Source organism: Culex quinquefasciatus, chromosome 1, assembly GCF_015732765.1.
Source record: "Culex quinquefasciatus strain JHB chromosome 1, VPISU_Cqui_1.0_pri_paternal, whole genome shotgun sequence".
Lineage (NCBI taxonomy): Eukaryota > Metazoa > Arthropoda > Insecta > Diptera > Culicidae > Culex > Culex quinquefasciatus.
The window spans coordinates 72,318,644-72,335,742 of record NC_051861.1 but is presented as its reverse complement, the minus strand read 5'-3'; the positions used below and the strand labels follow the sequence as shown (position 1 = coordinate 72,335,742).

Here is a 17,099-nt window from a genome sequence, read left to right as displayed (position 1 = left end):
CCATAAGTGTGCGTGTATCAAACTGGTGAATGACAGGGTGATGTTCCAAGAATCTTTCACCTTCTCGTTCTCGTTTTCAGAACCTCAAGATGCTCACCTTCACGAGGTTAGAAACTTTTGGATTGTTTCGACCTCTTAGGTTTATCGAATATGCTAATGTAATTCACAGATAGTCGAGATTTACTCGCACAATGAAATGGAGCAAACATTTGTAATTATAACTCGGGACTCCAGCAACCAACTTCAACCAAACTTTGGGACAATGCACAGAATGGTGAGCCAAACAAAACGTGTTTGTTATTGTTTACATTGCGTGCTCTCGTGTTTGAATATTCAAAGTCAAACATTAAAACGCATTTTTCTCGGAACGTCAAAATGGCGGGTGCGACAAGATAGCACGACGACGTCGATTTGATGTATTTGACGTGCGATGGGATGTGCTGCATCTCTATCTCAAGGTGCATTTTTGCGAAGGGGATCTTTTTAAGAAAAACTTGAATGGTTTGTGTTGTGGATACACTTTAACTTTGTTATTAAGTTGGGGATTTCTTTTTAGTTTGAAAAAAAAAAACAAAAACTGGAATGTTCAGATCAAAGTTTTGCGTTGTGATATTTATTGTGTTCAGATTATTTTTTTTAAACTTTGAGCCGTATGCGCAAAAATGGTAATTTTCAGAAGCTAATAACTGTTAGCAAAAAATCCTTAAAATATGGTTTCTTTGGGAAAGTTGTACTAAATTTATTGAACGTCCTACATTTGAGAATTGATAAAGATTGGACGACTTTTGTACCCTCCACAGGTAAACACTGAAACAGTTGCTTTTCTCCATACATTTTGACGATTTTTCCCATACAAACTTAAAGCGATTAGAGGGAGGGGATCCCTTGGTCAGAATGAGCTCAAATGCGGAATTTAGCCTTATGATGGATCAATCTTTGATTTCAGAGAGTAGCCCCGAGAAAGCTCGGTTTTGGACCACCCTTATATACACCTATATATCCCGGGGATCCCGACGTTTATTCGTGGATTCAGAAATGTATCGCTGTTTGAACATTCAAGCTCAAACTCGATCCACTTCAACGAATCATCATTGCGGTTAACTTTACGCAGCAGGCCTGACCATTTTTGTGATGGCTCACTATAAATCGTCGTGCTCGTGCTATTTTGTCGCATGTCGATTTTGCGACAAACCGCAAAAAACCCGTGCAATGTTCTCACTCTTCATAAGGCGTCATCCATAAAGTATGTCACGCAAAAATCGGCCAAAATTAACCCCCTCCCCCCTATGTCACATTTTGTCACACAAGGTTGAACCCCTCCACAAAAAGTACGTCACATTTTGCCAGACCCCCTCTTGTTTTCGATGGGATTTTTATAGTTTTTATATCTTTAAACTCTCATAATTTTGGTATTTTTGCCAATTTTAATATGACAAAAATATGAAAAAAAATTGTCTAATTATTCATATTTATTAGATTTATAAGACCTGGTATAACATTCAAGTATAAACAAATCTTGAAAACTGTTTTTCACTGCTTTGTATCTAATAAGTTCAAACCAATTATAGCAGTTTTCTTATGAACATCCTGCTTTCAAAGAATTTATTTTTATCAAGCAAGAATTTGCAAAATATTGAAGTTCCAGCTGAAAAAAAATGTGACTATATAATAAATAATAATGTGATACCGTCATCAGGGGTGACATTGGGTCTGGGGGTGAGTTTGGGTCATACAAAAATGCAGAAATTTGTATGACCCAATCTCACCCCCCAGACCCAAAGTCACCCCTGATGACGATACTTCTAAATAATAGTAAGCAAACAATTTTAGAAACGAGGATTTAATTTGTGTACATTTCGAATTAATATTAGGCTGGTGGCAAATATTTAAAAAAGTTTTTGTCCCTCGGCCCTGGCCGAGGTCAAGTTTGTCCCTCGGCCCTGGCCGAGGTCAAGGGGGGGGGGGGCAAAAAAATAAAAAAATATAAAAATTTTAATAACAAGCCATAGTCTTCACATTTAAATGAAAAAGGTGTTTTAAAATGCATTTTACACTAGTTCAGTTGTTTTGCAATCATTAGTTTTCAAAAAATCTAAGATCTGACAAAAACAAAAATTGTATCGAAAAAAAAGATTTTGCATCGAAAATTTTCAAAAAATCTTGAGATTTTTTAATAAACCCAAACATTCTAAAAATGATTTTAAACGCAGGAGAATGTATTTTAATTTGATTTCAGTTGGTTGCACTTGAATTTTCATTGAAATTTTGAAGCTTATTGTAAAAATATTTTTTTGCCCCCTGATTTTTCGGGCCAATTTTGAAGGGGGTGACAAAACTTTTAAAAATATTTGTACCAGCCTTATGCAATCATAAAAACAACCTAGCGTGACGTCACAGTCTCGCAAACCCCCTCCCCCTTGGTCACATCTTGTCACACCTACGGTAACCCCCTCCCCCCTAAGAGCGTACGTACTTTATGGGTAACGCCTAAGAAGTGATCGTACTATCTTGTCACACCCTGCACAACTGGCCAAAAGGAATCTAGTCAGAGGCCATTTTGTCACATATAAATGCTCGACTGCTGTATACGTTTTTGATTGAAACTAGGGAACTCGGAAACAAACTTTAACTAAATTTTGGGACAATGCACAGAACAACCAGCAAACAAAACGTGTTTGTTGTTTAATCGCATTGCGTGCTCTATTCTTTCGTTTCAGGGTAAAACTTTGAAAGGCGTTTTTTTCTCAGAATGTTTACAAGCGACGTGCGACAAGATCACTTCGAAATGTTAGTTTTGACTAGAAGTATGCTAGAAAATCATCCAATCCTCAAATTTATATACTTCGCCCTGCAAGATCAAACAAATCAGAGAGAATTATCATTGCCATGCATCATTGTTCTGAATTAAGTTTTACGTGATTGAATTCATCTTAATCTGACGACTTATCATAAAGCTTTTCGTCACTTTTTTATTCTTCTAAAGCACACTTATCCAGGTGTCTTTTCCTGATGAGAAAGCGAGTGAAAAGTGCGAAAGTAAAATCCGAGAAATCCTGAACCAGAACCCAATTTTGCATTGCTAAAATTCCTCACGCTTTCCCTCACGCACCAACTAATGGAAAAAGAAAAAAACAGAGGGAGTGCGGGCCAAATTCCACCTGACCTCGCTGCCTTCTCGTGGCCGAGGGGCTGTGACATGCTTTGGAATTCTAATAAATTCACGCCGTGTGTGACTTGTAGGCTCTGCACACATTTCACAACGCGCATCGTTAGGAACGTGCCAGCCAGCAAGTCAGGGAAGATTCGTGAAAGGTAGATCTACATGGAAATGATGATGGCGATGGTTGTAGGAGGGACACGTGTAGAGTAGCAAAGTCCGCAAAGTCTCCCATGATGGATGAGTAACTAAGTTCGAGACATTCTGACGGACTGGTTCCGGGCAAGATGGTACCACCGTGTGTGTGTGTGTGATGCTTTTCCTAAATACTCTCACGCATGCTGATGACTATGCTGGTGATGCTGGTGCGTGTGCGGGAATTGTTGGAATCCCTCGTCACACGGACACACACGCTGTTTATGCGGTTAGAGGGAGAGAGTCTCTAAAATAAATTTAAAAAAATGTTTTCATAGCTTAATAGTTTTTTTTTTTTTGAAAAACAAAATGCATTGTTAATTTTTCCTGAAATCCTTAAATTAAGAGAAATTTTTCAATTATGAAACTCGTCGACGTGCCATCTCAGCAAAGATGATAATTGGAGGACTAAAATTCTCTCAAGACAACCTAGATTCAATTAAATTTTCTTAAATCGTAAACACGCGTTTTGGTCCTAAATTTCTATGAAGTTGTAACCCAACCACCTCTACCACGCTATGCAAATTTCACATTTTGAACCAAAAGTGAATTGATTCCAAGACTCGACTGTTGGCGATGGTGCGGTGTGGCTTTTACTGTTGACGCATCGGTTGGTGATCATTCCAAATGGAAGCTCATGTGACAGCCTGTGAGATTGTGATGTGAGTGCTATGTGAATGCTGAGTAGTTTTTTCTACGATTTGTAACATGAAAGGCGTGATACGAGAATGATTTTTTTAACAAATAAAAATCTCAATTTGATTATCATGGTCAAATCGGGCAGTCTGGAAATTCTTTTTTATTATCCCCACGTTACCAAAATTAAAAAAATAATGATATGATTTGTCTTTGATTAGAAGTCATCTGAAGTAACAGCAACTTTTTGAATACCCTGCAGTTGTAAAATCTACGCTGATGAATAGACACAAAGTTCCCGATACAAATACATGTACAAATTTTGACAATCAACCTTGTGTCCTTGGGACCATCCATAACACTTTGTAAAAAAAGTTGAAAATGCAACTTCGCCGGCTCTTTGAACACTCGGAAAAAAAGTTGGAAATGCTTTTTTCATTGTAACTAAGGGTATACCAATCTGTTTTGGATCTACCTTATTGTAGGTGATTCCAGATGATTCCTTCCGGATCGAATGCAACAAGAATAATCCAAATCGGCGGATGAAGTTGCATTAACAACTTCCAAAAACACTCCACTAATTGAATAGTTTTCAATTTGTGCCATAACCGCTTATTCAAATAACCCCGTTGATGTAGAACATGCAACATCACTCCACGCGCTAGCATCCCTATTCATTAAAGCAAAACAATAGAAACTTAATTTCCGTTTCCTGTCATTATCCACGGCGATAATTAGTTTTATCATGTGCATCCAATATAAACCACCCACTATCGAGTATAAACTATGTTTCATACGGCCTGAAAATAATATAAATAGAGCATAGGGGAGATTAGTTAATTCGAATTTGAAACACCTCTCAGGTTTTCTCGAACTATCTGTGATAACAAAAAATAAACAATTCACTCTAACGAGATATTGGTGCTTCATTAGTCAGCACAAACTATAGTATACTACATTGTGCTTCGACCACGTTCGGAATTCGCCTCAATAGTGGAAAAGCTCCAATAATTTGCATTGGTAATGTGAGCTCTTTTGTGATAGTTTTTCACGTCCTGTTTACCAAATTTATTTCAGTTTGGACATGGAACATTCTCCTCGTTTCATTATATCGAACGCATTTAATGATAGATAGATTAACGACCGGCTCTCATCAGCGGATATCCGCTTTAGATTGTTAGGTTTTGCCGTTTTGTTGGCATTGATTTATGCATGGTTTTGTTTCGAATTGTTTGTGCATTCTATTGTTTCCGCTTATACGTGCGACAAACGCATCCTGACTTTCCTGGCCTGAAATCCCTTTGGCCTTTTGTAGCACTTACATCAATTTTCATGGAGTGACAAGATAGCACGACAAGATTGAAACTACTTTCATATGTAAAGTGACAAAAATGCACGGAGTTTTTTCGGTTTTTGTCGAATATCTCAGGATTGAAATCGAATTTTGAGGATCTGTGAAGGTCAAAAGGTGAGGCATTGTGAGCTGCACAAAATGGCGTTCTTAACTCAATTTGGCCCAAAATGCACGTACGACAAGTTAGCACGATGGCGACGAAATATTACTGCGTCGTTGCTGCCACCAACTCTCCGTGATCTATGCAACCCTCGCATCACCGCCACAAACAACGACTTTGCTCGTCAGCTTCGCCCCTCTCCGGATGTCGGGATGTAAAGTTATGTTTCCATTTTATGCGTTATTTGTGGAACCCATTTTGCAATCTCGATTTTTCATGTGACACATGCCTTCTTCGTGGCAGCTGATGCCCTCCAACCGTGCAGTGCACAAACGCGCGTCCCCAAATTTAGGCAACCCACCACCACCCAAGCAGTGCCAGTGAACGGCCCGAGCGGTTTAGGCTTTCAGGATTTTTGTGATATTTACTTGTAGAGTCAAAACAGATCAGTAAACATCACTTATCTGTGTATTACATTTTTTTAAAGATTACATTTTTGTGGTAACACTTTCAACTTCTACGCGCACGATCACATCACTCAACTTTTTGTTGCTAAATTCATTAAGACTTTCGTCGAGCCAATTCTCTACGTTGAAGCCAGACTTGTCCTCCAGACCTCTGCGCCGAGCCATGCCAGACCCGAACTCTGCTACGTCCCTGGTTGACTCTTCACAGCGGCTAAGTCCCGGCGGACTCTTCACGGCGGCTAAGTCCCGGCGGACTCTTCACGGCGGCTAAGTCCCGGCGGACTGCGGCCTCCACCGCTAAGTCCGGCTGGACTGGGGCCTCTGCTACTGGTGGCTGCTGGCGGGTCCGGCTGGTCTGGGGCGTCTTCTGGAACTGGAACTGCACTGGAGTGGAGCTGGCTGGAACTGACTGGAACTAATTCTGGAACTAACTGCCCTCCTCAAGAATTTTGGGGTTTTTATAGTCAGTCCCCGAAAACTCTACTAAATTTTGTTCTACTAAAAGTGGTCCGTTTCGATGAGAAGCATCGATGAACCTCATGAATTAAATTATGCAGACCTCTGCAATTCTTCATGACTTTCCGTATGGTGTAGTGAGTACACCTCAAAATCGGAAGTCATGGGTTCGAACCATTGTCGTGAAACTTTAAATTATGTTATTGGAATATCAAAATTATGTTCCTCGAATATTCTCAAAAAATGTAAGTCAATAATGAGAAGGTCGAATTCTCCATTGAACAAACATGCCAATGAATTTGGTTAAGCCACACCCCCAATTTCCCCTGTGGAATAACATCGCACATTCATAATTGAAAGCTTAACCATTTTATTGATTGCCTAACAATTGGCGAAATTTAATAAAGGGCTTTTCAGGTGAGGATGACTCATGATCCACACCTGTACATAAGCTTAATTATTTGTCGCGCAACGCGAGTCGACGGGTAAAATTATTTATGCTTGCGTAAGCGCGCATGGTCAGAACTGTGGTGAGGTTCGAAAAATGGACAAATTTAATGATTTAAATTTGAGGTCGCTGCATTCCCCCACACTTACCAGCTAGATGTTTGTATTCTTGAAAAGCATTAAGAACATCTATCGAAAGTTATTTGTAGGTTGGAAGAATATTCCCAAAGTTAATAATTTAAATTGTGAAAATTACTTTGCAAAAAATCATAAAAATATTTAAATGGATGGCTATAAAAAATTGATTAAAAAAAATTGGTTCGGTTAATCTCCCCCACACTTATCAGCTAGATGATCGTCTGAAAGAAGTGATCATCTATGGAAAGAATATTGTCGGGTGTAGTGATCGCGCGGTTTACAATTGGTTCTTCTTGTGATTTCTTGTAAATTGCTTTATAATTGTTCTTTTGATTTTTTCTACTGTAAAATTATTTTCATTACTCTTTTGATCTTCTGTCCTGTTAAATTGCTTGATTTACTGTTTTGAACTTCTCTTGTAAAAATATTTTCATTGAAACTGATCTAAATAAACTTGCATTTGAAATTAATTTTCATTATCTCTCCTAAAAAAAATCATTGCATTTTTCCCGCTGTAAGCAAAATTTGTTGTTGTTGTAGAACTGTGTTGATCGGCTGGTTGTTATCGTTGTCGTCTTCCATCAAAATCATCTTTATCGTGAGGCTAGTCATTCCACAGTGACTTGGTCAATTGATCAGTTTTCGAGGCTAAGGTGTTGAATTTCGTCGATTAGTGCAATTGTCGTTTCCATCATGAATTATGCTTTATAACCCAGCTGTGAGTTGACTATGGTCAGTTTTGAGAGTGCATTGACTTCTCATTTGCTGAGTATTGTGAATTGTTCGTAAATCCAGTATATTTATCCAAAATTGACTTTTCCAGTTGCTTTGCATCTTTGACATTCTCAAATTATTGTCATCGATTGATGTAATTCTTTTATCAAATGTTTAGGACATGTTGTTAGTCCAAAATTGTCTTTTCGTGTAATTTGCAACTTTGGCTTTTGTAGATTAATGACATCGGATGATGTTACCATTTGTTTATCATGATCTTCTCCTTTTCAATAGTTTCAGACGTGCAGTATGATCTCAACTTGCATTTTTGTTCCATAATTGATGTTTCGCATTTCAATCATCTTTACTTCGCTTAATTCCACATTTCGATTTAGTAATTTGTTTTACGTGAATGTTTCGTTACTAAATTTGCGTTTTAATTCGACTTGATCCTCATTGATATGACCTTTACAACAACATCAACACCGTTACCTGTCCAACCTCCCGCATGACTTTGCCACTCCCCATCTTGCCATCACAAACTTCTGCATACGAACGCGTAGAACCTCTCAGCATACGAACGCGTCGATCATCCTTGTGTTTCGTCTCCCGTCTCTGTCATATTTTACTTCAGTTTCTACTTTTGTATCTCCCACAAAAATGTCTTAATTGTTTTCTTCGCATGAACAATATTTTATAATTTTCAGGAACCTATCATTTAATTTCTGTGCAAAATTGAAAATCAAATTTACTTACAATCTTATAAATCTTGTTGATATTTTTATATGAAATCAGTTCTATTATTTTCAATACTAAAAAAAATCAGTTCTAATTGACTATTATTTTTATACTTGAATAAAAAAATTACTCAATAAAGTTTTTCATTGATCTATACATCCTATCATCTTGTCATTGCAATACTGCGCATGTTAGAATATCCTTTCTGTTATATCAACTTTTTATGAAACTTGTCTGTCACTTTGTGTTTTCAAATTTGTCAAACCCATTCAATAAATTTGTTTATTTGAGCAATTCGCAATAAAATGCTGAATTTGCAAGATAATTAGTTGGTTCAATTATCATTTTAATGATATCGTTCTGATTTTTTTTTCTCTGAATTTTATCAGTTTAAAGGTGTTTTTCCCTTGAAGCATTATTTTATCCCTTGATTTTCCCTTGAAGCGTTATTTATCCATTCCCTTTAATTTTCATTTGACTATCCCCGTAAAGTGCAAATGTTTTGAAATGTTTTTAACATATTGAATCCCCCCATGGATTACAACTGTTTTGAAGCTATATTCGACATAAAAACTCTCCCCATAGAGTACAATTGTCTACTTTTTAATCCCTTTGGCGTTGCTTTATCAGTTTATGTATCCCTAGATCGGAACTTATACCATTCTTTTCGATCTTTTTAGATTCCCCATGATATACTCACAAGTTTTACCCTTCCTTGAGCTGTAGTCCATATTCGTCCTTGTTGAAATTGTCTTCTTGATCGTCTTCCAATGGTTTCCTGTAAATCCTTCGTATTAGCGTATAAACGTCTGAAAATATATTCTTAATCCATTGTTAAGTAAATTATAAAACACATGTTTACTTTCAACAATCATTCTGGGCTGCAGTCCCTTGTCCAATTATTCTCACACACATTCTTACTTGCATACATGTTGTTTTGAAACATTTAATAATCACACCATCTTCATTTGCCTGTCGTTGAAATTTCGTTATTGTTCAGTCCGTTTGATTTGGTTTTATTTGTAGTTAAAAATTGCGTCATTTTTTTTTTCTATACCCTGTTAACCCATTTTAGCTCAATTAAATATATTCCCAAAATTGCAACCCAACAGCTTCTTGATTGTTTTAACGTGTTTCATCACTGCTTCATTATTATGTTTATATTTGATCATTATCGCTTCACGTGTTTTTCAAAAAAAATGTATAAACTCAGTACTGGTATTTTTCTTAATATGTTCCCTATAAATTCAATCATTTGTAAAAATTATCTTTCATCCCCAATCCATAACATTCATCTTGTTTGTGCATTTTTGATAATAATCATTTATATTTTGTTTAACTCAACATTAATTCATCAATCATTTAATCATATTAAATCAATCATATGTTATTTTGCCATGTTTATTTTTCTATAAAAAAATCGGTATTTGTAACATTTTTTTCATTTAGTTCTCTTGATAACAATCGTTTTTTCTAATTCATCAATCATATCAATTCAATAAGTTTTATATTATTATTATTTTTTTGTTCAATATACATAAATAATCCCGTGTGTTAAAAATAAATATTTTCCTTCATTGTAGTCTTTTGATATTAACCGTTTATGATACTATGTCATTCATTTCAATCATCGTAATTTTTATCTATATTCCATTTAATTGTACTGTAATTATCATTATAAAATATTTTATCTTGTATTGGAGCATTTAATTTTAAGGTATTTTCAATATATATTGTTGAAAAAATCATACTGGTATATTTTGACATAAAACTTTATCTAATATTAATCATTGTATTTTCTAAGTCTATTATTATGTACATCTTCAAATTTGTTGCCATTTTTAATAGTCGTCGTTTGATCGCTGTTAAATTTAACGATATCGTAAGGGCCTCGCCACTTATTTTGTAACTTTTGACCAATTCCTGTTTGTACCATTTGTACCAAAACTCTATCTCCCCACATTGGTACCCAATCATTTGTCTTTTTGTCATAAATTTCCTTTCTCTTTTCTTTTGACAATATTAAGTTGTTTCTAGCAGTTTCATGAGCATCCTTGAATATATCTTTCATTGAACAAATATAGTCGTCATAATTTAAATCTGAATCATTGATTTTATAAATTGTGCTTGGTATAGTAGCTTTTCTTCCATACAAAAGTTCATAGGAGAATATCCAGTTGATGAATTTTCTGTAGTGTTGTATTCAAACATAAAATATGGTATTAATTCATCCCAACATTGTGGATCTTTGCCAATAAAATTTCGTAAATAAACTTTCAACTCTCTATTTGATCTCTCTACTAAATTAGCTTGAGGATGATATGCACTTGTAACGATCTTTTTAATGTGTAATATTTTGCACGTATGTTGCAATAATTTGCTTACAAAGTTTGTACCTCGATCGGTTACAACTTCTTTAGGAGCACCAAATTTACAAACAAAGTTTTCGACAAAAGTTCTAGCAACTGTTGCACTTTCTTGGTTTTCCATGGGAGCTACAATCAAAAATCTTGTTAAATCATCTTGTATCACAAGTCCACAATTGTTTCCATTATTAGAAATTGGTAACATAACCACATCCATATAAATTTTATCAAAGGGTTCATACGATGTTGTCGTAATTTTCATTGGCATCTTATTTGCTGGCCATATTTTATTCTTTTGACAAGAATCGCATTGCTTTACATAATTCAAAACATCTCTTCGCATATTTTCCCATGTAAATAGAGGACTCATTCTTTTTATCATTCGTTTACCTCCGACGTGACCACCCAACGGTGCGTCGTGAAAATCTTTAAGCACTTGATCTCTGTCTTCTGGCTTTACATAAATTCGTTCATTTTCTGTTGCATATAGTGTAAATGACTTTGAAAGTTTCATTGCAAAAATCGTAATAAGTTTAGTTCCAACTCTGTTTTAAATATTCTATGAGAAATAATTTGTATAACTGATGCATCTTTAGCAAAATCAGGATAATCTTTAAAGCTTTCAAATAAACCATCGAAAAATTCTTCATTCTTAACTGCTGAACGATATGTTCCATTCAAAATTAAACCCCAAATTTTCTTTTGCGGGAATACAAATATATTTTCTTTGGTGTAATCCTTAATACCATGTGGAAGGTCAATGTATTTACTCAATTCTTTGTGTACCGTAACACTGTTTACTATCATAAATGTAGCTTCGGCTTGTTCAAATGGTATAATATTTTTAGAAAATTTTAAAACGTTAAAATCGATATCTGTATCTTGGAAATCCTTGTAGGTAAATGTTTTATCGTTGCTATCATCGTCATTATCTAAATTTATGTCAATTTGTTGAAGTCCATTCATATTATTATTCCAATTATTATTGTTTCTAGATGAATTCTGTCTGTTTGGAGTATTTGTTGAGTTTTGATTATCTGAAATATTTTGTCTATTTTGTTTTGCTTGTTGACGAGTTGTAATTGCTACTAATTTTGATGCTTGTTTATCATCTGCATGATCTTCATCATTATTTAAACGTGAGAGAAAATCTACAACCACATTTTCCTTTCCTTGCTTGTAACGAATTTCACATCCAATGCCTTGGATTTTCAAACGAAGTTTTGTCAAAGTTGGTGAAGTTTCCTTCAAATGCCATAGAGCTACCAACGGTCTATGATCTGTGTAAACGATAAAATCTTGGTTATAAATAAAATGTTTGAAGTGGTCTACTGCCCAAACAATAGCTAGTAGTTCCTTCTCAATAGTAAAATAATTTCTTTCAGCCCCGATAAGCGCACGACTTGCGTAAGCGATGGGGTGATCATTTGACTTCTCATTAGTAAGAACTGCTCCGATAGCATAATCGCTAGCATCAGTTGTCAAAACAAATTTGTCATTGTAGTTCGGTCTAACTAAAACTGGTTCTGAAATTAAATAGTTTTTAATTCTTCAAAAGCATTTTCGCATTCTTCTGTCCAAATAAATTTCACATTTTTCTTTAATAATGCATTAAGTGGCTTACGTTTATCTGCAATGTTTGGAATAAATTTTCCATAGAAATTAACAGTTCCCAAAAATGATCTCACATTTTTAATCGTCTGCGGCCTTTTCATGTTTTTGATTGTATCAATATTTTCACTAGTTGGTCGAATACCTTCTTCATTAATAATATGACCCAAATATCTGACTTCTTTGTGTAAAATTTTACATTTTGATGGTTCAACTTTTAAATTATGTTCATGCAATGCATTCAAAACTTTATATAAATTTTCATTGTGTTCTTCGATAGTTCTACCGAATACAATAATATCATCCAAGTATACAAACGCATTAACTGGTTGTATTTCATAAATAAGTGTGAATGTAAACTTCTGGAATGTTGATGGACTATTTTTCAGTCCCATTGGCATTCTTAAAAATTCATAATGTCCTAGAAATGTTGAAAAAGCGGTTTTCGCAGCATCCTTCGGGTTAATTGGGATTTGATAAAATCCTGATTTCAAGTCAATGGTTGAGAAATATCGAGCTTCTCCAATACTGTCCAAAATTTCGCTAATAAGCGGTATAGGATACACAAATGGTTTAGTAATTGTATTTAGGTCTCGAAAATCCACTACAATTCTGTAGCGTTTGTTGCCTTCGGCGTCTAAGTCTTTCTTTGGGATGCATAATACCGGTGCATTCCACGGACTTTACTTGGGCGTATTATCCCTAATTTTAGCATTTCTTCCACTTGCTCTTCAACGTGTTTCTTGGTGGCTTCAGGAAATCTATATTGTCTTTTGTTAATTGGAATTTCAGTTGTTGTCTCAATATCATGCATGGTTAAATTGGTATAAGTCAACTCGTCACCCTCTAAATAAAATATTTCATTAAAATCATGTAAAATATTATTAATTTCTTGATTGATATCACCTTTCAAGTGGTCTGTTTTAACCAATTCATAAATTTTTCTCATTCTTTCGTTGCCTGTAAGTTTCTCATGCTTCATGTTTTCAATCACATCATAATCCCGATCATTTTCTAAATTCATCTCTTTTGGGTAATCTTGGTTATCATCATCAATTTCAATTTGATCGTCATAATACTCTTCAATGCACGGTTGGATTCTGCCATTGTAGCGATTGTCATTATCATAATTATTTCCATTATTTTCATCATAATTTGTATTAAAATTTTCATAACTATTTGCTTCAATACCTGCCATATTTACTTTGTTTATATTTTCAATGTCATTGATTCTATATAAATTGGTCATTTCATGATTATTATATTGCATATTATTTGTATCAGGCGTTCGTAAAACTATGTTGTCGAAACTTTGACTAATATATAAGGTGTATTTCTTTAGAAAATGTGCTCCAAGAATTGCATCATCAGCGAAATGCTTCAAAATGTAGAACTTTTCCTCGTATTTTGAATTTCCTATAATTAAAATCATATTTACAGATCCAACTGTATCTTCTGCTATTCCATGAACTCCTCTAATGGAAATTCTATCGTTGAAATCAATGTTAGTTAAACGCATATTACTAACCACATCCCATCTTACAAAATTGTTACATGATGCGGAGTCAATTATAAATTTGTGAAATTTTGTTGGCCTTGCCAAGGTAGCAATATTTGCATAAAATATTGAATCATTATTGAAATTGATTTTTAATGTTTCATGTGGTGGAATGTATTCGTTAAATTGCATTTTAAAATTATTTGGAATTTGATTTTTATTGCGTCGACTATTTGTATAAGTTCGTTTAAAAGTGTTCTTTGCAGTATTCGTTTTATAACATTCATAAAATTTGTTAGCTTGATAATTATTTCTTTGATAAAAATTTGTATTTTTATTGTATCTGAAATTTCTGTTTTTCTGTCAAAATTAAGGTTTGAATTTTCAGTACTAGCAAGTAACCTTTGTTCGAGAGTTCTTAAAGACTCTCTGTCAATTCGTTCATTTTCTAAAAATTCTAGCAAATTTTCCAACTTCATATGACGGTTATTAGTGGCAATTGCTTTGATTTCATTATTTATAATTCCAACTATAAAGTGGCTTTTTAAGCAGTAAGCTGTAAATGAATTTTCGTTGTAACTTTGATCAATTTTTATGATTTCGTATTTTATGTCAAGAACTCTTCCTGCATATGATTTAAATGATTCATCCCGTCCTTGTTTCAGAGTTTCAATTTGTTCAATTATACTACCAAAAGTAGTTTTGATACCAAACTCTCTAATTAAGTTTGCCTTGGTTTCTTCCCAAGTGCTTGCATAAATTCGGTTAATACGTGCTGCTGCTTTAAATTTTAGTTTCATAAAAACAATATTTAAAAATTTACTCTGATCTTCGCCTTCAGGAATTTGATCAGCATAATAATCTATTAATATTACAAATTGCTCCAGTGAGTCTAATGACCCATCAAATTCTGGAATAAGCTGGATTAAATCCGTCATCTCCAAATTCGCCATCTTTAACGGTGCACATCAACAAGAGCTTTTGCACCAAGATTTTTGTTACAGATATTTTAGTATTTTCGAAACTAAAGTACTGTCTACTAAGTGATTTACAACAAAATTTGCCTGTTTTTACAATCAGATTTGTGCAGGATTGGGTCCGTAAGTTTGTCAATTTTGGCATAAGAAGACAACAACTTCCTTGGTTGCTGTGCACCCTTTTAAGCGTGTTTTTAACTATTTACATCAAATTTCGGTATAACTTTTGTTTACTCACCCTAAACTGCCAGATTTCCATGGTCGTCTTCTTGGGTGTTCGATGCGGCTGAATTTCGTCTCCAGTTGATCCAGATGATCTCGTCATTGTTGAATCCCTAGTGTTGTCCATCGTTGGCCGGTTTTGAAATTTTCGATGCTTCTGCCATTGGTCGAGCCCGTTTTGATTCCATCTCGTACTGCTGCACATTTGCTTCCATCTTAGAACTCCTCACATAACATTTTCTTCAATTTAACGTTTTTTTACACTATTTTAACCGTTTGTTACTTCGCGAAATCATTTTGTTCATTAGCTTTCACACATAGTCACATTTTCAACTCTCGGTTCTGTCCAATCATAATGGCGTGTCCAAACACACAAAGCGTTGCTTTCCGCTAGTCACCACCTGAACGGCCCGAGCGGTTTAGGCTTTCAGGATTTTTGTGATATTTACTTGTAGAGTCAAAACAGATCAGTAAACATCACTTATCTGTGTATTACATTTTTTTAAAGATTACATTTTTGTGGTAACACTTTCAACTTCTACGCGCACGATCACATCACTCAACTTTTTGTTGCTAAATTCATTAAGACTTTCGTCGAGCCAATTCTCTACGTTGAAGCCAGACTTGTCCTCCAGACCTCTGCGCCGAGCCATGCCAGACCCGAACTCTGCTACGTCCCTGGTTGACTCTTCACAGCGGCTAAGTCCCGGCGGACTCTTCACGGCGGCTAAGTCCCGGCGGACTCTTCACGGCGGCTAAGTCCCGGCGGACTGCGGCCTCCACCGCTAAGTCCGGCTGGACTGGGGCCTCTGCTACTGGTGGCTGCTGGCGGGTCCGGCTGGTCTGGGGCGTCTTCTGGAACTGGAACTGCACTGGAGTGGAGCTGGCTGGAACTGACTGGAACTAATTCTGGAACTAACTGCCCTCCTCAAGAATTTTGGGGTTTTTATAGTCAGTCCCCGAAAACTCTACTAAATTTTGTTCTACTAAAAGTGGTCCGTTTCGATGAGAAGCATCGATGAACCTCATGAATTAAATTATGCAGACCTCTGCAATTCTTCATGACTTTCCGTATGGTGTAGTGAGTACACCTCAAAATCGGAAGTCATGGGTTCGAACCATTGTCGTGAAACTTTAAATTATGTTATTGGAATATCAAAATTATGTTCCTCGAATATTCTCAAAAAATGTAAGTCAATAATGAGAAGGTCGAATTCTCCATTGAACAAACATGCCAATGAATTTGGTTAAGCCACACCCCCAATTTCCCCTGTGGAATAACATCGCACATTCATAATTGAAAGCTTAACCATTTTATTGATTGCCTAACAATTGGCGAAATTTAATAAAGGGCTTTTCAGGTGAGGATGACTCATGATCCACACCTGTACATAAGCTTAATTATTTGTCGCGCAACGCGAGTCGACGGGTAAAATTATTTATGCTTGCGTAAGCGCGCATGGTCAGAACTGTGGTGAGGTTCGAAAAATGGACAAATTTAATGATTTAAATTTGAGGTCGCTGCACCAGTGCAGGCAGTATCGCGTCTTCTCTGTGTAACGCTCGATTTCGTGTTTGCTGTCTGTGATATGCTATTTTATTGATTTATGGTTACTTCATGAAAGTTCATCATCGTCGTACACTTCATCGTTTTCCGTTTTGATCCGGATCCGGGGAGGTTCGTTTGCTTTTTTGAGGATGCGTTTCGAGGAGCATAACCGGGTGGGTGGTGGTGGTGGTGCGGTTGGGTGGATTTCGAGCAGAGTGTACAGCAATGTGTAGCTTAATCCGGCGTCGTCATCATCATCATTGACGTCGTCGTCGTCGTCGATGGCCGTCATGTTCGATGGATGCTTCCATATCGGGGAGTTATGTCAGCCCAAAACGTCGTCTTCTTCATATCAGCGCTGGAATTTTTCAAGAAAACCATGGTGCTCAAATCTGGGATATATATATTATGTTCCATCAGTGGCTTACATGAAAGAGGGATACAAAACAGAATGCTAAAGTTACAAAATTCAAT

General features: G+C 35.8%; 1 protein-coding gene across 1 annotated transcript in view; it reads right to left on the bottom strand.

Moving 5' to 3' along the window:
• Positions 1-17,099, bottom strand: part of LOC6031420 (protein timeless homolog) — a 158,445-nt gene that overhangs the window by 65,351 nt on the left and 75,995 nt on the right. The gene's annotated exons all lie outside the window — the stretch shown is intronic.